Below are 24251 nucleotides of genomic sequence, written 5' to 3'. Positions count from 1 at the left end.
CGTTCCCATTTTCGGAGCCGGGCTGCCGGAGGATCCCGGCACGGACCCCATAAGCTACGTCTGAAGTTTGAGGTGGCAAGACAAGCAAGCAGCCCCAGTCTCTGTGCCTCTGTGCGAGCAGTGCCGTGGGCAGATGAGGCTGAGCAACAGCTTTCCAGGCTAGCCCCTTCTGCCTGCCAGCTATCTGCAGACGTTCGCATTTTCGGAGCAGGGCTGCCGCAGGCTCCCGGCACGGACCCCATAAGATACATTTGAAGTTTGAGGTGGCAAGACAAGCAAGCAGCCCCAGTCTCTGTGCCTCTGTGCGAGCAGTGCCGTGGGCAGATGAGGCTGAGCAACAGCTTTCCAGGCTAGCCCCTTCTGCCTGCCAGCTATCTGCAGACGTTCGCATTTTCGGAGCAGGGCTGCCGGAGGATCCCGGCACGGACCCCATAAGCTACGTTTGAAGTTTGAGGTGGCAAGACAAGCAAGCAGCCCCAGTCTCTGTGCCTCTGTGCGAGCAGTGCCGTGGGCAGATGAGGCTGAGCAACAGCTTTCCAGGCTAGCCCCTTCTGCCTGCCAGATATCTGCACACGTTCGCATTTTCGGAGTAGGGCTGCCAGAGGCTCCCGGCTCGGACCCCATAAGCTACGTCTGAAGTTTGAGGTGGCAAGACAAGCAAGCAGCCCCAGTCTCTGTGCCTCTGTGCGAGCAGTGCCGTGGGCAGATGAGGCTGAGCAACAGCTTTCCAGGCTAGCCCCTTCTGGCTGTCAGGTATCTGCAGACGTTCCCATTTTCGGAGCCGGGCTGCCGGAGGATCCCGGCACGGACCCCATAAGCTACGTCTGAAGTTTGAGGTGGCAAGACAAGCAAGCAGCCCCAGTCTCTGTGCCTCTGTGCGAGCAGTGCCGTGGGCAGATGAGGCTGAGCAACAGCTTTCCAGGCTAGCCCCTTCTGCCTGCCAGCTATCTGCACACGTTCCCATTTTCGGAGCAGGGCTGCCGCAGGCTCCCGGCACGGACCCCATAAGCTGCGTTTGAAGTTTGAGGTGGCAAGACAAGCAAGCAGCCCCAGTCTCTGTGCCTCTGTGTGAGCAGTGCCGTGGGCAGATGAGGCTGAGCAACAGCTTTCCAGGCTAGCCCCTTCTGCCTGCCAGATATCTGCACACGTTCGCATTTTCGGAGTAGGGCTGCCAGAGGCTCCCGGCACGGACCCCATAAGCTACGTCTGAAGTTTGAGGTGGCAAGACAAGCAAGCAGCCCCAGTCTCTGTGCCTCTGTGCGAGCAGTGCCGTGGGCAGATGAGGCTGAGCAAAAGCTTTCCAGGCTAGCCCCTTCTGCCTGCCAGCTATCTGCAGACGTTCCCATTTTTTGAGCCGGGCTGCCGGAGGATCCCGGCACGGACCCCATAAGCTACGTCTGAAGTTTGAGGTGGCAAGACAAGCAAGCAGCCCCAGTCTCTGTGCCTCTGTGCGAGCAGTGCCGTGGGCAGATGAGGCTGAGCAACAGCTTTCCATGCTAGCCCCTTCTGCCTGCAGGTATCTGCAGACGTTCCCATTTTCGGAGCAGGGCTGCCGGAGGATCCCGGCACGGACCTCATAAGCTACGTTTGAAGTTTGAGGTGGCAAGACAAGCAAGCAGCCCCAGTCTCTGTGCCTCTGTGCGAGCAGTGCCGTGGGCAGATGAGGCTGAGCAACAGCTTTCCAGGCTAGCCCCTTCTGCCTGCCAGCTATCTGCAGACGTTCCCATTTTTGGAGCAGGGCTGCTGGAGGATTCCGGCACGGACTCCATAAGCTACGTCTGAAGTTTGAGGGGACAAGACAAGCAAGCAGCCCCAGTCTCTGTGCCTCTGTGCGAGCAGTGCCGTGGGCAGATGAGGCTGAGCAACAGCTTTCCAGGCTAGCCCCTTCTGCCTGCCAGCTATCTGCAGACGATCACATTTTCGGAGCCGGGCTGCCGGAGGATCCCGGCACGGACCCCATAATCTACGTTTGAAGTTTGAGGTGGCAAGACAAGCAAGCAGCCCCAGTCTCTGTGCCTCTGTGCGAGCAGTGCCGTGGGCAGATGAGGCTGAGCAACAGCTTTCCAGGCTAGCTCCTTCTGCTTGCCAGCTATCTGCAGACATTCCCATTTTTTGAGCAGGGCTGCCGGAAGATCCCGGCACGGACCCCATAAGCTACGTTTGAAGTTTGAGGTGGCAAGACAAGCAAGCAGCCCCAGTCTCTGTGCCTCTGTGCGAGCAGTGCCGTGGGCAGATGAGGCTGAGCAACAGCTTTCCAGGCTAGCCCCTTCTGCCTGCCAGCTATCTGCAGACGTTCCCATTTTCGGAGCAGGGCTGCCGGAGGATCCCGGCACGGACCCCATAAGCTACGTTTGAAGTTTGAGGTGGCAAGACAAGCAAGCAGCCCCAGTCTCTGTGCCTCTGTGCGAGCAGTGCCGTGGGCAGATGAGGCTGAGCAACAGCTTTCCAGGCTAGCCCCTTCTGCCTGCCAGCTATCTGCAGATGTTCGCATTTTCGGAGCAGGGCTGCCGGAGGATCCCGGCACGGACCCCATAAGCTACGTTTGAAGTTTGAGGTGGCAAGACAAGCAAGCAGCCCCAGTCTCTGTGCCTCTGTGCGAGCAGTGCCGTGGGCAGATGAGGCTGAGCAACAGCTTTCCAGGCTAGCCCCTTCTGCCTGCCAGCTATCTGCAGATGTTCGCATTTTTGGAGCAGGGCTGCCGCAGGCTCCCGGCACGGACCCCATAAGCTACGTTTGAAGTTTGAGGTGGCAAGACAAGCAAGCAGCCCCAGTCTCTGTGCCTCTGTGCGAGCAGTGCCGTAGGCAGATGAGGCTGAGCAACAGCTTTCCAGGCTAGCCTCTTCTGCCTGCGGGTATCTGCAGACGTTCCCATTTTCGGAGCCGGGCTGCCGGAGGATCCCGGCACGGACCCCATAAGCTACGTCTGAAGTTTGAGGTGGCAAGACAAGCAAGCAGCCCCAGTCTCTGTGCCTCTGTGCGAGCAGTGCCGTGGGCAGATGAGGCTGAGCAACAGCTTTCCAGGCTAGCCCCTTCTGCCTGCCAGATATCTGCACACGTTCGCATTTTCGGAGTAGGGCTGCCAGAGGCTCCCGGCACGGACCCCATAAGCTACGTCTGAAGTTTGAGGTGGCAAGACAAGCAAGCAGCCCCAGTCTCTGTGCCTCTGTGCGAGCAGTGCCGTGGGCAGATGAGGCTGAGCAACAGCTTTCCAGGCTAGCCCCTTCTGCCTGCCAGCTATCTGCAGACGTTCCCATTTTCGGAGCCGGGCTGCCGGAAGATCCCGGCACGGACCCCATAAGCTACGTCTGAAGTTTGAGGTGGCAAGACAAGCAAGCAGCCCCAGTCTCTGTGCCTCTGTGCGAGCAGTGCCGTGGGCAGATGAGGCTGAGCAACAGCTTTCCAGGCTAGCCCCTTCTGCCTGCCAGCTATCTGCAGACGTTCGCATTTTCGGAGCAGGGCTGCCGCAGGCTCCCGGCACGGACCCCATAAGCTACGTTTGAAGTTTGAGGTGGCAAGACAAGCAAGCAGCCCCAGTCTCTGTGCCTCTGTGCGAGCAGTGCCGTGGGCAGATGAGGCTGAGCAACAGCTTTCCAGGCTAGCCCCTTCTGCCTGCAGGTATCTGCAGACGTTCCCATTTTCGGAGCAGGGCTGCCGGAGGATCCCGGCACGGACCTCATAAGCTACGTTTGAAGTTTGAGGTGGCAAGACAAGCAAGCAGCCCCAGTCTCTGTGCCTCTGTGCGAGCAGTGCCGTGGGCAGATGAGGCTGAGCAACAGCTTTCCAGGCTAGCCCCTTCTGCCTGCCAGGTATCTGCACACGTTCGCATTTTCGGAGCAGGGCTGCCAGAGGCTCCCGGCACGGACCCCATAAGCTACGTCTGAAGTTTGAGGTGGCAAGACAAGCAAGCAGCCCCAGTCTCTGTGCCTCTGTGCGAGCAGTGCCGTGGGCAGATGAGGCTGAGCAACAGCTTTCCAGGCTAGCCCCTTCTGGCTGTAAGGTATATGCAGACGTTCCCATTTTCGGAGCCGGGCTGCCGGAGGATCCCGGCACGGACCCCATAAGCTACGTCTGAAGTTTGAGGTGGCAAGACAAGCAAGCAGCCCCAGTCTCTGTGCCTCTGTGCGAGCAGTGCCGTGGGCAGATGAGGCTGAGCAACAGCTTTCCAGGCTAGCCCCTTCTGCCTGCCAGCTATCTGCAGACGTTCGCATTTTCGGAGCAGGGCTGCCGCAGGCTCCCGGCACGGACCCCATAAGATACATTTGAAGTTTGAGGTGGCAAGACAAGCAAGCAGCCCCAGTCTCTGTGCCTCTGTGCGAGCAGTGCCGTGGGCAGATGAGGCTGAGCAACAGCTTTCCAGGCTAGCCCCTTCTGCCTGCCAGCTATCTGCAGACGTTCGCATTTTCGGAGCAGGGCTGCCGGAGGATCCCGGCACGGACCCCATAAGCTACGTTTGAAGTTTGAGGTGGCAAGACAAGCAAGCAGCCCCAGTCTCTGTGCCTCTGTGCGAGCAGTGCCGTGGGCAGATGAGGCTGAGCAACAGCTTTCCAGGCTAGCCCCTTCTGCCTGCCAGATATCTGCACACGTTCGCATTTTCGGAGTAGGGCTGCCAGAGGCTCCCGGCACGGACCCCATAAGCTACGTCTGAAGTTTGAGGTGGCAAGACAAGCAAGCAGCCCCAGTCTCTGTGCCTCTGTGCGAGCAGTGCCGTGGGCAGATGAGGCTGAGCAACAGCTTTCCAGGCTAGCCCCTTCTGGCTGTCAGGTATCTGCAGACGTTCCCATTTTCGGAGCCGGGCTGCCGGAGGATCCCGGCACGGACCCCATAAGCTACGTCTGAAGTTTGAGGTGGCAAGACAAGCAAGCAGCCCCAGTCTCTGTGCCTCTGTGCGAGCAGTGCCGTGGGCAGATGAGGCTGAGCAACAGCTTTCCAGGCTAGCCCCTTCTGCCTGCCAGCTATCTGCACACGTTCCCATTTTCGGAGCAGGGCTGCCGCAGGCTCCCGGCACGGACCCCATAAGCTGCGTTTGAAGTTTGAGGTGGCAAGAGAAGCAAGCAGCCCCAGTCTCTGTGCCTCTGTGCGAGCAGTGCCGTGGGCAGATGAGGCTGAGCAACAGCTTTCCAGGCTAGCCCCTTCTGCCTGCAGGTATCTGCAGACGTTCCCATTTTCGGAGCAGGGCTGCTGGAGGATCCCGGCACGGACCTCATAAGCTACGTTTGAAGTTTGAGGTGGCAAGACAAGCAAGCAGCCCCAGTCTCTGTGCCTCTGTGTGAGCAGTGCCGTGGGCAGATGAGGCTGAGTAACAGCTTTCCAGGCTAGCCCCTTCTGCCTGCCAGATATCTGCACACGTTCGCATTTTCGGAGTAGGGCTGCCAGAGGCTCCCGGCACGGACCCCATAAGCTACGTCTGAAGTTTGAGGTGGCAAGACAAGCAAGCAGCCCCAGTCTCTGTGCCTCTGTGCGAGCAGTGCCGTGGGCAGATGAGGCTGAGCAAAAGCTTTCCAGGCTAGCCCCTTCTGCCTGCCAGCTATCTGCAGACGTTCCCATTTTTTGAGCCGGGCTGCCGGAGGATCCCGGCACGGACCCCATAAGCTACGTCTGAAGTTTGAGGTGGCAAGACAAGCAAGCAGCCCCAGTCTCTGTGCCTCTGTGCGAGCAGTGCCGTGGGCAGATGAGGCTGAGCAACAGCTTTCCAGGCTAGCCCCTTCTGCCTGCCAGCTATCTGCAGACGTTCGCATTTTCGGAGCAGGGCTGCCGCAGGCTTCCGGCACGGACCCCGTAAGATACATTTGAAGTTTGAGGTGGCAAGAGAAGCAAGCAGCCCCAGTCTCTGTGCCTCTGTGCGAGCAGTGCCGTGGGCAGATGAGGCTGAGCAACAGCTTTCCAGGCTAGCCCCTTCTGCCTGCCAGCTATCTGCAGACGTTCGCATTTTCGGAGCAGGGCTGCCGGAAGATCCCGGCACGGACCCCATAAGCTACGTTTGAAGTTTGAGGTGGCAAGACAAGCAAGCAGCCCCAGTCTCTGTGCCTCTGTGCGAACAGTGCCGTGGGCAGATGAGGCTGAGCAACAGCTTTACAGGCTAGCCCCTTCTGCCTGCCAGCTATCTGCAGACGTTCGCATTTTCGGAGCAGGGCTGCCGCAGGCTCCCGGCACGGACCCCATAAGCTACGTTTGAAGTTTGAGGTGGCAAGACAAGCAAGCAGCCCCAGTCTCTGTGCCTCTGTGCGAGCAGTGCCGTGGGCAGATGAGGCTGAGCAACAGCTTTCCAGGCTAGCCCCTTCTGCCTGCCAGATATCTGCACACGTTCGCATTTTCGGAGTAGGGCTGCCGCAGGCTCCCGGCACGGACCCCATAAGCTACGTCTGAAGTTTGAGGTGGCAAGACAAGCAAGCAGCCCCAGTCTCTGTGCCTCTGTGCGAGCAGTGCCGTGGGCAGATGAGGCTGAGCAACAGCTTTCCAGGCTAGCCCCTTCTGCCTGCCAGCTATCTGCAGACGTTCCCATTTTCGGAGCCGGGCTGCCGGAGGATCCCGGCACGGACCCCATAAGCTACGTCTGAAGTTTGAGGTGGCAAGACAAGCAAGCAGCCCCAGTCTCTGTGCCTCTGTGCGAGCAGTGCCGTGGGCAGATGAGGCTGAGCAACAGCTTCCCAGGCTAGCCCCTTCTGCCTGCCAGCTATCTGCAGACGTTCCCATTTTCGGAGCAGGGCTGCCGCAGGCTCCCGGCACGGACCCCATAAGCTACGTCTGAAGTTTGAGGTGGCAAGACAAGCAAGCAGCCCCAGTCTCTGTGCCTCTGTGCGAGCAGTGCCGTGGGCAGATGAGGCTGAGCAACAGCTTTCCAGGCTAGCCCCTTCTGCCTGCAGGTATCTGCAGACGTTCCCATTTTCGGAGCCGGGCTGCCGGAGGATCCCGACACGGACCTCATAAGCTACGTTTGAAGTTTGAGGTGGCAAGACAAGCAAGCAGCCCCAGTCTCTGTGCCTCTGTGCGAGCAGTGCCGTGGGCAGATGAGGCTGAGCAACAGCTTTCCAGGCTAGCCCCTTCTGCCTGCCAGGTATCTGCACACGTTCGCATTTTCGGAGCAGGGCTGCCAGAGGCTCCCGGCACGGACCCCATAAGCTACGTCTGAAGTTTGAGGTGGCAAGACAAGCAAGCAGCCCCAGTCTCTGTGCCTCTGTGCGAGCAGTGCCGTGGGCAGATGAGGCTGAGCAACAGCTTTCCAGGCTAGCCCCTTCTGGCTGTAAGGTATATGCAGACGTTCCCATTTTCGGAGCCGGGCTGCCGGAGGATCCCGGCACGGACCCCATAAGCTACGTCTGAAGTTTGAGGTGGCAAGACAAGCAAGCAGCCCCAGTCTCTGTGCCTCTGTGCGAGCAGTACCGTGGGCAGATGAGGCTGAGCAACAGCTTTCCAGGCTAGCCCCTTCTGCCTGCCAGCTATCTGCAGACGTTCGCATTTTCGTAGCAGGGCTGCCGCAGGCTCCCGGCACGGACCCCATAAGATACATTTGAAGTTTGAGGTGGCAAGACAAGCAAGCAGCCCCAGTCTCTGTGCCTCTGTGCGAGCAGTGCCGTGGGCAGATGAGGCTGAGCAACAGCTTTCCAGGCTAGCCCCTTCTGCCTGCCAGCTATCTGCAGACGTTCGCATTTTCAGAGCAGGGCTGCCGCAGGCTCCCAGCACGGACCCCATAAGCTATGTTTGAAGTTTGAGGTGGCAAGACAAGCAAGCAGCCCCAGTCTCTGTGCCTCTGTGCGAGCAGTGCCGTGGGCAGATGAGGCTGAGCAACAGCTTTCCAGGCTAGCCCCTTCTGCCTGCCAGATATCTGCACACGTTCGCATTTTCGGAGTAGGGCTGCCAGAGGCTCCCGGCACGGACCCCATAAGCTACGTCTGAAGTTTGAGGTGGCAAGACAAGCAAGCAGCCCCAGTCTCTGTGCCTCTGTGCGAGCAGTGCCGTGGGCAGATGAGGCTGAGCAACAGCTTTCCAGGCTAGCCCCTTCTGGCTGTCAGGTATCTGCAGACGTTCCCATTTTCGGAGCCGGGCTGCCGGAGGATCCCGGCACGGACCCCATAAGCTACGTCTGAAGTTTGAGGTGGCAAGACAAGCAAGCAGCCCCAGTCTCTGTGCCTCTGTGCGAGCAGTGCCGTGGGCAGATGAGGCTGAGCAACAGCTTTCCAGGCTAGCCCCTTCTGCCTGCCAGCTATCTGCACACGTTCCCATTTTCGGAGCAGGGCTGCCGCAGGCTCCCGGCACGGACCCCATAAGCTGCGTTTGAAGTTTGAGGTGGCAAGACAAGCAAGCAGCCCCAGTCTCTGTGCCTCTGTGCGAGCAGTGCCGTGGGCAGATGAGGCTGAGCAACAGCTTTCCAGGCTAGCCCCTTCTGCCTGCCAGCTATCTGCAGACGTTCCCATTTTCGGAGCAGGGCTGCCGGAAGATCCCGGCACGGACCCCATAAGCTACGTTTGAAGTTTGAGGTGGCAAGACAAGCAAGCAGCCCCAGTCTCTGTGCCTCTGTGCGAACAGTGCCGTGGGCAGATGAGGCTGAGCAACAGCTTTACAGGCTAGCCCCTTCTGCCTGCCAGCTATCTGCAGACGTTCGCATTTTCGGAGCAGGGCTGCCGCAGGCTCCCGGCACGGACCCCATAAGCTACGTTTGAAGTTTGAGGTGGCAAGACAAGCAAGCAGCCCCAGTCTCTGTGCCTCTGTGCGAGCAGTGCCGTGGGCAGATGAGGCTGAGCAACAGCTTTCCAGGCTAGCCCCTTCTGCCTGCCAGATATCTGCACACGTTCGCATTTTTGGAGTAGGGCTGCCACAGGCTCCCGGCACGGACCCCATAAGTTACGTCTGAAGTTTGAGGTGGCAAGACAAGCAAGCAGCCCCAGTCTCTGTGCCTCTGTGCGAGCAGTGCCGTGGGCAGATGAGGCTGAGCAACAGCTTTCCAGGCTAGCCCCTTCTGCCTGCCAGCTATCTGCAGACGTTCCCATTTTCGGAGCCGGGCTGCCGCAGGCTCCCGGCACGGACCCCATAAGCTACGTCTGAAGTTTGAGGTGGCAAGACAAGCAAGCAGCCCCAGTCTCTGTGCCTCTGTGCGAGCAGTGCCGTGGGCAGATGAGGCTGAGCAACAGCTTTCCAGGCTAGCCCCTTCTGCCTGCCAGCTATCTGCAGACGTTCGCATTTTCGGAGCAGGGCTGCCGCAGGCTCCCGGCACGGATCCCATAAGCTACGTTTGAAGTTTGAGGTGGCAAGACAAGCAAGCAGCCCCAGTCTCTGTGCCTCTGTGCGAGCAGTGCCGTGGGCAGATGAGGCTGAGCAACAGCTTTCCAGGCTAGCCCCTTCTGCCTGCCAGCTATCTGCAGACGTTCGCATTTTCGGAGCAGGGCTGCCGCAGGCTCCCGGCACGGACCCCATAAGCTACGTTTGAAGTTTGAGGTGGCAAGACAAGCAAGCAGCCCCAGTCTCTGTGCCTCTGTGCGAGCAGTGCCGTGGGCAGATGAGGCTGAGCAACAGCTTTCCAGGCTAGCCCCTTCTGCCTGCCAGCTATCTGCAGACGTTCCCATTTTTTGAGCAGGGCTGCCGGAAGATCCCGGCACGGACCCCATAAGCTACGTTTGAAGTTTGAGGTGGCAAGACAAGCAAGCAGCCCCAGTCTCTGTGCCTCTGTGCGAGCAGTGCCGTGGGCAGATGAGGCTGAGCAACAGCTTTCCAGGCTAGCCCCTTCTGGCTGCCAGCTATCTGCAGACATTCGCATTTACGGAGCAGGGCTGCCGGAGGAACCCGGCACAGACCCCATAAGCTACGTTTGAAGTTTGAGGTGGCAAGACAAGCAAGCAGCCCCAGTCTCTGTGCCTCTGTGCGAGCAGTGCCGTGGGCAGATGAGGCTGAGCAACAGCTTTCCAGGCTAGCCCCTTCTGCCTGCCAGCTATCTGTAGACGTTCGCATTTTCGGAGCAGGGCTGCCGCAGGCTCCCGGCACGGACCCCATAAGCTACGTTTGAAGTTTGAGGTGGCAAGACAAGCAAGCAGCCCCAGTCTCTGTGCCTCTGTGCGAGCAGTGCCGTGGGCAGATGAGGCTGAGCAACAGCTTTCCATGCTAGCCCCTTCTGCCTGGAGGTATCTGCAGACGTTCCCATTTTCGGAGCAGGGCTGCTGGAGGATCCCGGCACGGACCTCATAAGCTACGTTTGAAGTTTGAGGTGGCAAGACAAGCAAGCAGCCCCAGTCTCTGTGCCTCTGTGTGAGCAGTGCCGTGGGCAGATGAGGCTGAGCAACAGCTTTCCAGGCTAGCCCCTTCTGCCTGCCAGATATCTGCACACGTTCGCATTTTCGGAGTAGGGCTGCCAGAGGCTCCCGGCACGGACCCCATAAGCTACGTCTGAAGTTTGAGGTGGCAAGACAAGCAAGCAGCCCCAGTCTCTGTGCCTCTGTGCGAGCAGTGCCGTGGGCAGATGAGGCTGAGCAAAAGCTTTCCAGGCTAGCCCCTTCTGCCTGCCAGCTATCTGCAGACGTTCCCATTTTTTGAGCCGGGCTGCCGGAGGATCCCGGCACGGACCCCATAAGCTACGTTTGAAGTTTGAGGTGGCAAGACAAGCAAGCAGCCCCAGTCTCTGTGCCTCTGTGCGAGCAGTGCCGTGGGCAGATGAGGCTGAGCAACAGCTTTCCAGGCTAGCCCCTTCTGCCTGCAGGTATCTGCAGACGTTCCCATTTTCGGAGCAGGGCTGAGGGAGGATCCCGGCACGGACCTCATAAGCTACGTTTGAAGTTTGAGGTGGCAAGACAAGCAAGCAGCCCCAGTCTCTGTGCCTCTGTGCGAGCAGTGCCGTGGGCAGATGAGGCTGAGCAACAGCTTTCCAGGCTAGCCCCTTCTGCCTGCCAGATATCTGCACACGTTCGCATTTTCGGAGTAGGGCTGCCAGAGGCTCCCGGCACGGACCCCATAAGATACGTTTGAAGTTTGAGGTGGCAAGACAAGCAAGCAGCCCCAGTCTCTGTGCCTCTGTGCGAGCAGTGCCGTGGGCAGATGAGGCTGAGCAACAGCTTTCCAGGCTAGCCCCTTCTGCTTGCCAGCTATCTGCAGACGTTCCCATTTTCGGAGCCGGGCTGCCGCAGGCTCCCGGCACGGACCCCATAAGCTACGTTTGAAGTTTGAGGTGGCAAGACAAGCGAGCAGCCCCAGTCTCTGTGCCTCTGTGCGAGCAGTGCCGTGGGCAGATGAGGCTGAGCAACAGCTTTCCAGGCTAGCCCCTTCTGCCTGCCAGCTATTTGCAGACGTTCCCATTTTCGGAGCCGGGCTGCCGGAGGATCCCGGCACGGACCCCATAAGCTACGTTTGAAGTTTGAGGTGGCAAGACAAGCAAGCAGCCCCAGTCTCTGTGCCTCTGTGCGAGCAGTGCCGTGGGCAGATGAGGCTGAGCAACAGCTTTCCAGGCTAGCACCTTCTGCCTGCCAGCTATCTGCAAACGTTCGCATTTTCGGAGCAGGGCTGCCGCAGGCTCCCGGCACGGACCCCATAAGCTACGTCTGAAGTTTGAGGTGGCAAGACAAGCCAGCAGCCCCAGTCTCTGTGCCTCTGTGCGAGCAGTGCCGTGGGCAGATGAGGCTGAGCAACAGCTTTCCAGGCTAGCCCCTTCTGCCTGCCAGCTATCTGCAGACGTTCCCATTTTTTGAGCAGGGCTGCCGGAAGATCCCGGCACGGACCCCATAAGCTACGTTTGAAGTTTGAGGTGGCAAGACAAGCAAGCAGCCCCAGTCTCTGTGCCTCTGTGCGAGCAGTGCCGTGGGCAGATGAGGCTGAGCAACAGCTTTCCAGGCTAGCCCCTTCTGGCTTCCAGCTATCTGCAGACATTCGCATTTACGGAGCAGGGCTGCCGGAGGATCCCGGCACGGACCCCATAAGCTACATTTGAAGTTTGAGGTGGCAAGACAAGCAAGCAGCCCCAGTCTCTGTGCCTCTGTGCGAGCAGTGCCGTGGGCAGATGAGGCTGAGCAACAGCTTTCCAGGCTAGCCCCTTCTGCCTGCCAGCTATCTGCAGACGTTCGCATTTTCGGAGCAGGGATGCCGCAGGCTCCCGGCACGGACCCCATAAGCTACGTCTGAAGTTTGAGGTGGCAAGACAAGCAAGCAGCCCCAGTCTCTGTGCCTCTGTGCGAGCAGTGCCGTGGGCAGATGAGGCTGAGCAACAGCTTTCCAGGCTAGCCCCTTCTGCCTGCAGGTATCTGCAGACGTTCCCATTTTCGGAGCCGGGCTGCCGGAGGATCCCGGCACGGACCTCATAAGCTACGTTTGAAGTTTGAGGTGGCAAGACAAGCAAGCAGCCCCAGTCTCTGTGCCTCTGTGCGAGCAGTGCCGTGGGCAGATGAGGCTGAGCAACAGCTTTCCAGGCTAGCCCCTTCTGCCTGCCAGGTATCTGCACACGTTCGCATTTTCGGAGCAGGGCTGCCACAGGCTCCCGGCACGGACCCCATAAGCTACGTCTGAAGTTTGAGGTGGCAAGACAAGCAAGCAGCCCCAGTCTCTGTGCCTCTGTGCGAGCAGTGCCGTGGGCAGATGAGGCTGAGCAACAGCTTTCCAGGCTAGCCCCTTCTGGCTGTAAGGTATATGCAGACGTTCCCATTTTCGGAGCCGGGCTGCCGGAGGATCCCGGCACGGACCCCATAAGCTACGTCTGAAGTTTGAGGTGGCAAGACAAGCAAGCAGCCCCAGTCTCTGTGCCTCTGTGCGAGCAGTGCCGTGGGCAGATGAGGCTGAGCAACAGCTTTCCAGGCTAGCCCCTTCTGCCTGCCAGCTATCTGCAGACGTTCGCATTTTCGGAGCAGGGCTGCCGCAGGCTCCCGGCACGGACCCCATAAGATACATTTGAAGTTTGAGGTGGCAAGACAAGCAAGCAGCCCCAGTCTCTGTGCCTCTGTGCGAGCAGTGCCGTGGGCAGATGAGGCTGAGCAACAGCTTTCCAGGCTAGCCCCTTCTGCCTGCCAGATATCTGCACACGTTCGCATTTTCGGAGTAGGGCTGCCAGAGGCTCCCGGCACGGACCCCATAAGCTACGTCTGAAGTTTGAGGTGGCAAGACAAGCAAGCAGCCCCAGTCTCTGTGCCTCTGTGCGAGCAGTGCCGTGGGCAGATGAGGCTGAGCAACAGCTTTCCAGGCTAGCCCCTTCTGGCTGTCAGGTATCTGCAGACGTTCCCATTTTCGGAGCCGGGCTGCCGGAGGATCCCGGCACGGACCCCATAAGCTACGTCTGAAGTTTGAGGTGGCAAGACAAGCAAGCAGCCCCAGTCTCTGTGCCTCTGTGCGAGCAGTGCCGTGGGCAGATGAGGCTGAGCAACAGCTTTCCAGGCTAGCCCCTTCTGCCTGCCAGCTATCTGCACACGTTCCCATTTTCGGAGCAGGGCTGCCGCAGGCTCCCGGCACGGACCCCATAAGCTGCGTTTGAAGTTTGAGGTGGCAAGAGAAGCAAGCAGCCCCAGTCTCTGTGCCTCTGTGCGAGCAGTGCCGTGGGCAGATGAGGCTGAGCAACAGCTTTCCAGGCTAGCCCCTTCTGCCTGCAGGTATCTGCAGACGTTCCCATTTTCGGAGCAGGGCTGCTGGAGGATCCCGGCACGGACCTCATAAGCTACGTTTGAAGTTTGAGGTGGCAAGACAAGCAAGCAGCCCCAGTCTCTGTGCCTCTGTGTGAGCAGTGCCGTGGGCAGATGAGGCTGAGCAACAGCTTTCCAGGCTAGCCCCTTCTGCCTGCCAGATATCTGCACACGTTCGCATTTTCGGAGTAGGGCTGCCAGAGGCTCCCGGCACGGACCCCATAAGCTACGTCTGAAGTTTGAGGTGGCAAGACAAGCAAGCAGCCCCAGTCTCTGTGCCTCTGTGCGAGCAGTGCCGTGGGCAGATGAGGCTGAGCAAAAGCTTTCCAGGCTAGCCCCTTCTGCCTGCCAGCTATCTGCAGACGTTCCCATTTTTTGAGCCGGGCTGCCGGAGGATCCCGGCACGGACCCCATAAGCTACGTCTGAAGTTTGAGGTGGCAAGACAAGCAAGCAGCCCCAGTCTCTGTGCCTCTGTGCGAGCAGTGCCGTGGGCAGATGAGGCTGAGCAACAGCTTTCCAGGCTAGCCCCTTCTGCCTGCCAGCTATCTGCAGACGTTCGCATTTTCGGAGCAGGGCTGCCGCAGGCTTCCGGCACGGACCCCGTAAGATACATTTGAAGTTTGAGGTGGCAAGAGAAGCAAGCAGCCCCAGTCTCTGTGCCTCTGTGCGAGCAGTGCCGTGGGCAGATGAGGCTGAGCAACAGCTTTCCAGGCTAGCCCCTTCTGCCTGCCAGCTATCTGCAGACGTTCGCATTTTCGGAGCAGGGCTGCCGGAAGATCCCGGCACGGACCCCATAAGCTACGTTTGAAGTTTGAGGTGGCAAGACAAGCAAGCAGCCCCAGTCTCTGTGCCTCTGTGCGAACAGTGCCGTGGGCAGATGAGGCTGAGCAACAGCTTTACAGGCTAGCCCCTTCTGCCTGCCAGCTATCTGCAGACGTTCGCATTTTCGGAGCAGGGCTGCCGCAGGCTCCCGGCACGGACCCCATAAGCTACGTTTGAAGTTTGAGGTGGCAAGACAAGCAAGCAGCCCCAGTCTCTGTGCCTCTGTGCGAGCAGTGCCGTGGGCAGATGAGGCTGAGCAACAGCTTTCCAGGCTAGCCCCTTCTGCCTGCCAGATATCTGCACACGTTCGCATTTTCGGAGTAGGGCTGCCGCAGGCTCCCGGCACGGACCCCATAAGCTACGTCTGAAGTTTGAGGTGGCAAGACAAGCAAGCAGCCCCAGTCTCTGTGCCTCTGTGCGAGCAGTGCCGTGGGCAGATGAGGCTGAGCAACAGCTTTCCAGGCTAGCCCCTTCTGCCTGCCAGCTATCTGCAGACGTTCCCATTTTCGGAGCCGGGCTGCCGGAGGATCCCGGCACGGACCCCATAAGCTACGTCTGAAGTTTGAGGTGGCAAGACAAGCAAGCAGCCCCAGTCTCTGTGCCTCTGTGCGAGCAGTGCCGTGGGCAGATGAGGCTGAGCAACAGCTTCCCAGGCTAGCCCCTTCTGCCTGCCAGCTATCTGCAGACGTTCCCATTTTCGGAGCAGGGCTGCCGCAGGCTCCCGGCACGGACCCCATAAGCTACGTCTGAAGTTTGAGGTGGCAAGACAAGCAAGCAGCCCCAGTCTCTGTGCCTCTGTGCGAGCAGTGCCGTGGGCAGATGAGGCTGAGCAACAGCTTTCCAGGCTAGCCCCTTCTGCCTGCAGGTATCTGCAGACGTTCCCATTTTCGGAGCCGGGCTGCCGGAGGATCCCGACACGGACCTCATAAGCTACGTTTGAAGTTTGAGGTGGCAAGACAAGCAAGCAGCCCCAGTCTCTGTGCCTCTGTGCGAGCAGTGCCGTGGGCAGATGAGGCTGAGCAACAGCTTTCCAGGCTAGCCCCTTCTGCCTGCCAGGTATCTGCACACGTTCGCATTTTCGGAGCAGGGCTGCCAGAGGCTCCCGGCACGGACCCCATAAGCTACGTCTGAAGTTTGAGGTGGCAAGACAAGCAAGCAGCCCCAGTCTCTGTGCCTCTGTGCGAGCAGTGCCGTGGGCAGATGAGGCTGAGCAACAGCTTTCCAGGCTAGCCCCTTCTGGCTGTAAGGTATATGCAGACGTTCCCATTTTCGGAGCCTGGCTGCCGGAGGATCCCGGCACGGACCCCATAAGCTACGTCTGAAGTTTGAGGTGGCAAGACAAGCAAGCAGCCCCAGTCTCTGTGCCTCTGTGCGAGCAGTACCGTGGGCAGATGAGGCTGAGCAACAGCTTTCCAGGCTAGCCCCTTCTGCCTGCCAGCTATCTGCAGACGTTCGCATTTTCGGAGCAGGGCTGCCGCAGGCTCCCGGCACGGACCCCATAAGATACATTTGAAGTTTGAGGTGGCAAGACAAGCAAGCAGCCCCAGTCTCTGTGCCTCTGTGCGAGCAGTGCCGTGGGCAGATGAGGCTGAGCAACAGCTTTCCAGGCTAGCCCCTTCTGCCTGCCAGCTATCTGCAGACGTTCGCATTTTCAGAGCAGGGCTGCCGCAGGCTCCCAGCACGGACCCCATAAGCTATGTTTGAAGTTTGAGGTGGCAAGACAAGCAAGCAGCCCCAGTCTCTGTGCCTCTGTGCGAGCAGTGCCGTGGGCAGATGAGGCTGAGCAACAGCTTTCCAGGCTAGCCCCTTCTGCCTGCCAGATATCTGCACACGTTCGCATTTTCGGAGTAGGGCTGCCAGAGGCTCCCGGCACGGACCCCATAAGCTACGTCTGAAGTTTGAGGTGGCAAGACAAGCAAGCAGCCCCAGTCTCTGTGCCTCTGTGCGAGCAGTGCCGTGGGCAGATGAGGCTGAGCAACAGCTTTCCAGGCTAGCCCCTTCTGGCTGTCAGGTATCTGCAGACGTTCCCATTTTCGGAGCCGGGCTGCCGGAGGATCCCGGCACGGACCCCATAAGCTACGTCTGAAGTTTGAGGTGGCAAGACAAGCAAGCAGCCCCAGTCTCTGTGCCTCTGTGCGAGCAGTGCCGTGGGCAGATGAGGCTGAGCAACAGCTTTCCAGGCTAGCCCCTTCTGCCTGCCAGCTATCTGCACACGTTCCCATTTTCGGAGCAGGGCTGCCAGAGGCTCCCGGCACGGACCCCATAAGCTGCGTTTGAAGTTTGAGGTGGCAAGACAAGCAAGCAGCCCCAGTCTCTGTGCCTCTGTGCGAGCAGTGCCGTGGGCAGATGAGGCTGAGCAACAGCTTTCCAGGCTAGCCCCTTCTGCCTGCCAGCTATCTGCAGACGTTCGCATTTTCGGAGCAGGGCTGCCGGAAGATCCCGGCACGGACCCCATAAGCTACGTTTGAAGTTTGAGGTGGCAAGACAAGCAAGCAGCCCCAGTCTCTGTGCCTCTGTGCGAACAGTGCCGTGGGCAGATGAGGCTGAGCAACAGCTTTACAGGCTAGCCCCTTCTGCCTGCCAGCTATCTGCAGACGTTCGCATTTTCGGAGCAGGGCTGCCGCAGGCTCCCGGCACGGACCCCATAAGCTACGTTTGAAGTTTGAGGTGGCAAGACAAGCAAGCAGCCCCAGTCTCTGTGCCTCTGTGCGAGCAGTGCCGTGGGCAGATGAGGCTGAGCAACAGCTTTCCAGGCTAGCCCCTTCTGCCTGCCAGATATCTGCACACGTTCGCATTTTTGGAGTAGGGCTGCCACAGGCTCCCGGCACGGACCCCATAAGTTACGTCTGAAGTTTGAGGTGGCAAGACAAGCAAGCAGCCCCAGTCTCTGTGCCTCTGTGCGAGCAGTGCCGTGGGCAGATGAGGCTGAGCAACAGCTTTCCAGGCTAGCCCCTTCTGCCTGCCAGCTATCTGCAGACGTTCCCATTTTCGGAGCCGGGCTGCCGCAGGCTCCCGGCACGGACCCCATAAGCTACGTCTGAAGTTTGAGGTGGCAAGACAAGCAAGCAGCCCCAGTCTCTGTGCCTCTGTGCGAGCAGTGCCGTGGGCAGATGAGGCTGAGCAACAGCTTTCCAGGCTAGCCCCTTCTGCCTGCCAGCTATCTGCAGACGTTCGCATTTTCGGAGCAGGGCTGCCGCAGGCTCCCGGCACGGATCCCATAAGCTACGTTTGAAGTTTGAGGTGGCAAGACAAGCAAGCAGCCCCAGTCTCTGTGCCTCTGTGCGAGCAGTGCCGTGGGCAGATGAGGCTGAGCAACAGCTTTCCAGGCTAGCCCCTTCTGCCTGCCAGCTATCTGCAGACGTTCGCATTTTCGGAGCAGGGCTGCCGCAGGCTCCCGGCACGGACCCCATAAGCTACGTTTGAAGTTTGAGGTGGCAAGACAAGCAAGCAGCCCCAGTCTCTGTGCCTCTGTGCGAGCAGTGCCGTGGGCAGATGAGGCTGAGCAACAGCTTTCCAGGCTAGCCCCTTCTGCCTGCCAGCTATCTGCAGACGTTCCCATTTTTTGAGCAGGGCTGCCGGAAGATCCCGGCACGGACCCCATAAGCTACGTTTGAAGTTTGAGGTGGCAAGACAAGCAAGCAGCCCCAGTCTCTGTGCCTCTGTGCGAGCAGTGCCGTGGGCAGATGAGGCTGAGCAACAGCTTTCCAGGCTAGCCCCTTCTGGCTGCCAGCTATCTGCAGACATTCGCATTTACGGAGCAGGGCTGCCGGAGGAACCCGGCACAGACCCCATAAGCTACGTTTGAAGTTTGAGGTGGCAAGACAAGCAAGCAGCCCCAGTCTCTGTGCCTCTGTGAGAGCAGTGCCGTGGGCAGATGAGGCTGAGCAACAGCTTTCCAGGCTAGCCCCTTCTGCCTGCCAGCTATCTGTAGACGTTCGCATTTTCGGAGCAGGGCTGCCGCAGGCTCCCGGCACGGACCCCATAAGCTACGTTTGAAGTTTGAGGTGGCAAGACAAGCAAGCAGCCCCAGTCTCTGTGCCTCTGTGCGAGCAGTGCCGTGGGCAGATGAGGCTGAGCAACAGCTTTCCATGCTAGCCCCTTCTGCCTGGAGGTATCTGCAGACGTTCCCATTTTCGGAGCAGGGCTGCTGGAGGATCCCGGCACGGACCTCATAAGCTACGTTTGAAGTTTGAGGTGGCAAGACAAGCAAGCAGCCCCAGTCTCTGTGCCTCTGTGTGAGCAGTGCCGTGGGCAGATGAGGCTGAGCAACAGCTTTCCAGGCTAGCCCCTTCTGCCTGCCAGATATCTGCACACGTTCGCATTTTCGGAGTAGGGCTGCCAGAGGCTCCCGGCACGGACCCCATAAGCTACGTCTGAAGTTTGAGGTGGCAAGACAAGCAAGCAGCCCCAGTCTCTGTGCCTCTGTGCGAGCAGTGCCGTGGGCAGATGAGGCTGAGCAAAAGCTTTCCAGGCTAGCCCCTTCTGCCTGCCAGCTATCTGCAGACGTTCCCATTTTTTGAGCCGGGCTGCCGGAGGATCCCGGCACGGACCCCATAAGCTACGTTTGAAGTTTGAGGTGGCAAGACAAGCAAGCAGCCCCAGTCTCTGTGCCTCTGTGCGAGCAGTGCCGTGGGCAGATGAGGCTGAGCAACAGCTTTCCATGCTAGCCCCTTCTGCCTGCAGGTATCTGCAGACGTTCCCATTTTCGGAGCAGGGCTGAGGGAGGATCCCGGCACGGACCTCATAAGCTACGTTTGAAGTTTGAGGTGGCAAGACAAGCAAGCAGCCCCAGTCTCTGTGCCTCTGTGCGAGCAGTGCCGTGGGCAGATGAGGCTGAGCAACAGCTTTCCAGGCTAGCCCCTTCTGCCTGCCAGATATCTGCACACGTTCGCATTTTCGGAGTAGGGCTGCCAGAGGCTCCCGGCACGGACCCCATAAGATACGTTTGAAGTTTGAGGTGGCAAGACAAGCAAGCAGCCCCAGTCTCTGTGCCTCTGTGCGAGCAGTGCCGTGGGCAGATGAGGCTGAGCAACAGCTTTCCAGGCTAGCCCCTTCTGCTTGCCAGCTATCTGCAGACGTTCCCATTTTCGGAGCCGGGCTGCCGCAGGCTCCCGGCACGGACCCCATAAGCTACGTTTGAAGTTTGAGGTGGCAAGACAAGCGAGCAGCCCCAGTCTCTGTGCCTCTGTGCGAGCAGTGCCGTGGGCAGATGAGGCTGAGCAACAGCTTTCCAGGCTAGCCCCTTCTGCCTGCCAGCTATCTGCAGACGTTCCCATTTTCGGAGCCGGGCTGCCGGAGGATCCCGGTACGGACCCCATAAGCTACGTTTGAAGTTTGAGGTGGCAAGACAAGCAAGCAGCCCCAGTCTCTGTGCCTCTGTGCGAGCAGTGCCGTGGGCAGATGAGGCTGAGCAACAGCTTTCCAGGCTAGCACCTTCTGCCTGCCAGCTATCTGCAGACGTTCGCATTTTCGGAGCAGGGCTGCCGCAGGCTCCCGGCACGGACCCCATAAGCTACGTCTGAAGTTTGAGGTGGCAAGACAAGCCAGCAGCCCCAGTCTCTGTGCCTCTGTGCGAGCAGTGCCGTGGGCAGATGAGGCTGAGCAACAGCTTTCCAGGCTAGCCCCTTCTGCCTGCCAGCTATCTGCAGACGTTCCCATTTTTTGAGCAGGGCTGCCGGAAGATCCCGGCACGGACCCCATAAGCTACGTTTGAAGTTTGAGGTGGCAAGACAAGCAAGCAGCCCCAGTCTCTGTGCCTCTGTGCGAGCAGTGCCGTGGGCAGATGAGGCTGAGCAACAGCTTTCCAGGCTAGCCCCTTCTGGCTTCCAGCTATCTGCAGACATTCGCATTTACGGAGCAGGGCTGCCGGAGGATCCCGGCACGGACCCCATAAGCTACATTTGAAGTTTGAGGTGGCAAGACAAGCAAGCAGCCCCAGTCTCTGTGCCTCTGTGCGAGCAGTGCCGTGGGCAGATGAGGCTGAGCAACAGCTTTCCAGGCTAGCCCCTTCTGCCTGCCAGCTATCTGCAGACGTTCGCATTTTCGGAGCAGGGATGCCGCAGGCTCCCGGCACGGACCCCATAAGCTACGTCTGAAGTTTGAGGTGGCAAGACAAGCAAGCAGCCCCAGTCTCTGTGCCTCTGTGCGAGCAGTGCCGTGGGCAGATGAGGCTGAGCAACAGCTTTCCAGGCTAGCCCCTTCTGGCTGCCAGCTATCTGCAGACGTTCCCATTTTCGGAGCAGGGCTGCCACAGGTTCCCGGCACGGACCCCAGAAGCTACGTTTGAAGTTTGAGGTGGCAAGACAAGCAAGCAGCCCCAGTCTCTGTGCCTCTGTGCGAGCAGTGCCGTGGGCAGATGAGGCTGAGCAACAGCTTTCCAGGCTAGCCCCTTCTGCCTGCCAGCTATCTGCAGACGTTCGCATTTTCGGAGCAGGGCTGCCGCAGGCTCCCGGCACGGACCCCATAAGCTACGTCTGAAGTTTGAGGTGGCAAGACAAGCAAGCAGCCCCAGTCTCTGTGCCTCTGTGCGAGCAGTGCCGTGGGCAGAAGAGGCTGAGCAACAGCTTTCCAGGCTAGCCCCTTCTGCCTGCCAGCTATCTGCAGACGTTCGCATTTTCGGAGCCGGGCTGCCGCAGGCTCCCGGGCACGGACCCCATAAGCTACGTTTGAAGTTTGAGGTGGCAAGACAAGCAAGCAGCCCCAGTCTCTGTGCCTCTGTGCGAGCAGTGCCGTGGGCAGATGAGGCTGAGCAACAGCTTTCCAGGCTAGCCCCTTCTGCCTGCCAGCTATCTGCAGACATTCCCATTTTCGGAGCAGGGCTGCCGGAGGCTCCCGGCACGGACCCCATAAGCTACGTTTGAAGTTTGAGGTGGCAAGACAAGCAAGCAGCCCCAGTCTCTGTGCCTCTGTGCGAGCAGTGCCGTGGGCAGATGAGGCTGAGCAACATCCTTTCAGGCTAGCCCCTTCTGGCTGCAAGGTATCTGCAGACGTTCCCACTTTCAGAGCAGGGCTGCCGCAGGCTCCCGGCACGGACCCCATAAGCTACGTCTGAAGTTTGAGGTGGCAAGACAAGCAAGCAGCCCCAGTCTCTGTGCCTCTGTGCGAGCAGTGCCGTGGGCAGATGAGGCTGAGCAACAGCTTTCCAGGCTAGCCCCTTCTGCCTGCCAGCTATCTGCAGACGTTCGCATTTTCGGAGCAGGGCTGCCGCAGGCTCCCGGCACGGACCCCATAAGCTACGTTTGAAGTTTGAGGTGGCAAGACAAGCAAGCAGCCCCAGTCTCTGTGCCTCTGCGCGAGCAGTGCCGTGGGCAGATGAGGCTGAGCAACAGCTTTCCAGGCTAGCCCCTTCTGCCTGCCAGCTATCTGCAGACGTTCGCATTTTCGGAGCAGGGCTGCTGGAGGATCCCGGCATGGACCCCATAAGCTACGTTTGAAGTTTGAGGTGGCAAGACAAGCAAGCAGCCCCAGTCTCTGTGCCTCTGTGCGAGCAGTGCCGTGGGCAGATGAGGCTGAGCAACAGCTTTCCAGGCTAGCCCCTTGTGCCTGCCAGCTATCTGCAGACGTTCACATTTTCGGAGCAGGGCTGCCGGAGGATCCCGGCACGGACCCCATAAGCTACGTTTGAAGTTTGAGGTGGCAAGACAAGCAAGCAGCCCCAGTCTCTGTGCCTCTGTGCGAGCAGTGCCGTGGGCAGATGAGGCTGAGCAACATCCTTTCAGGCTAGCCCCTTCTGCCTGCCAGGTATGTGCAGACGTTCCCACTTTCAGAGCAGGGCTGCCGCAGGCTCCCAGCACGGACCCCATAAGCTACGTCTGAAGTTTGAGGTGGCAAGACAAGCAAGCAGCCCCAGTCTCTGTGCCTCTGTGCGAGCAGTGCCGTGGGCAGATGAGGCTGAGCAACAGCTTTCCAGGCTAGCCCCTTCTGCCTGCCAGCTATCTGCAGACGTTCGCATTTTCGGAGCAGGGCTGCCGCAGGCTCCGGGCACGGACCCCATAAGCTACGTTTGAAGTTTGCGGTGGCAAGACAAGCAAGCAGCCCCAGTCTCTGTGCCTCTGTGCGAGCAGTGCCGTGGGCAGATGAGGCTGAGCAACAGCTTTCCAGGCTAGCCCCTTCTGCCTGCCAGCTATCTGCAGACATTCACATTTTCGGAGCAGGGCTGCCGCAGGCTCCCGGCACGGACCCCATAAGCTACGTTTGAAGTTTGAGGTGGCAAGACAAGCAAGCAGCCCCAGTCTCTGTGCCTCTGTGCGAGCAGTGCCGTGGGCAGATGAGGCTGAGCAACAGCTTTCCAGGCTAGCCCCTTCTGCCTGCCAGCTATCTGCAGACATTCGCATTTACGGAGCAGGGCTGCCGGAGGAACCCGGCACAGACCCCATAAGCTACGTTTGAAGTTTGAGGTGGCAAGACAAGCAAGCAGCCCCAGTCTCTGTGCCTCTGTGCGAGCAGTGCCGTGGGCAGATGAGGCTGAGCAACAGCTTTCCAGGCTAGCCCCTTCTGCCTGCCAGCTATCTGCAGACGTTCGCATTTTCGGAGCAGGGCTGCCGCAGGCTCCCGGCACGGACCCCATAAGCTACGTTTGAAGTTTGAGGTGGCAAGACAAGCAATCAGCCCCAGTCTCTGTGCCTCTGTGCGAGCAGTGCCGTGGGCAGATGAGGCTGAGCAACAGCTTTCCAGGCTAGCCCCTTCTGCCTGCCAGCTATCTGCAGACGTTCGCATTTTCGGAGCAGGGCTGCCGCAGGCTCCCGGCACGGACCCCATAAGCTACGTTTGAAGTTTGAGGTGGCAAGACAAGCAAGCAGCCCCAGTCTCTGTGCCTCTGTGCGAGCAGTGCCGTGGGCAGATGAGGCTGAGCAACAGCTTTCCAGGCTAGCCCCTTCTGCCTGCCAGCTATCTGCAGACGTTCCCATTTTCGGAGCAGGGCTGCCGCAGGCTCCCGGCACGGACCCCATAAGCTACGTTTGAAGTTTGAGGTGGCAAGACAAGCAAGCAGCCCCAGTCTCTGTGCCTCTGTGCGAGCAGTGCCGTGGGCAGATGAGGCTGAGCAACATCCTTTCAGGCTAGCCCCTTCTGGCTGCCAGGTATCTGCAGACGTTCCCACTTTCAGAGCAGGGCTGCCGCAGGCTCTCGGCACGGACCCCATAAGCTACGTCTGAAGTTTGAGGTGGCAAGACAAGCAAGCAGCCCCAGTCTCTGTGCCTCTGTGCGAGCAGTGCCGTGGGCAGATGAGGCTGAGCAACAGCTTTCCAGGCTAGCCACTTCTGCCTGCCAGCTATCTGCAGACGTTCCCATTTTCAGAGCCGGGCTGCCGGAAGATCCCGGCACTGTCCCCATAAGCTACGTTTGAAGTTTGAGGTGGCAAGACAAGCAAGCAGCCCCAGTCTCTGTGCCTCTGTGCGAGCAGTGCCGTGGGCAGATGAGGCTGAGCAACAGCTTTCCAGGCTAGCCCCTTCTGCCTGCCAGCTATCTGCAGACGTTCCCATTTTCGGAGCAGGGCTGCCGCAGGCTCCCGGCACGGACCCCATAAGCTACGTCTGAAGTTTGAGGTGGCAAGACAAGCAAGCAGCCCCAGTCTCTGTGCCTCTGTGCGAGCAGTGCCGTGGGCAGAAGAGGCTGAGCAACAGCTTTCCAGGCTAGCCCCTTCTGCCTGCCAGCTATCTGCACACGTTCGCATTTTCGGAGCAGGGCTGCCGGAAGATCCCGGCACGGACCCCATAAGCTACGTTTGAAGTTTGAGGTGGCAAGACAAGCAAGCAGCCCCAGTCTCTGTGCCTCTGTGCGAGCAGTGCCGTGGGCAGATGAGGCTGAGCAACAGCTTTCCAGGCTAGCCCCTTCTGCCTGCCAGCTATCTGCAGACATTC

The sequence above is a fragment of the Opisthocomus hoazin genome, chromosome 25 (genome assembly GCF_030867145.1).
Source record: "Opisthocomus hoazin isolate bOpiHoa1 chromosome 25, bOpiHoa1.hap1, whole genome shotgun sequence".
Classification (NCBI taxonomy): domain Eukaryota; kingdom Metazoa; phylum Chordata; class Aves; order Opisthocomiformes; family Opisthocomidae; genus Opisthocomus; species Opisthocomus hoazin.
Note: the sequence above shows the minus strand (reverse complement) of the source record.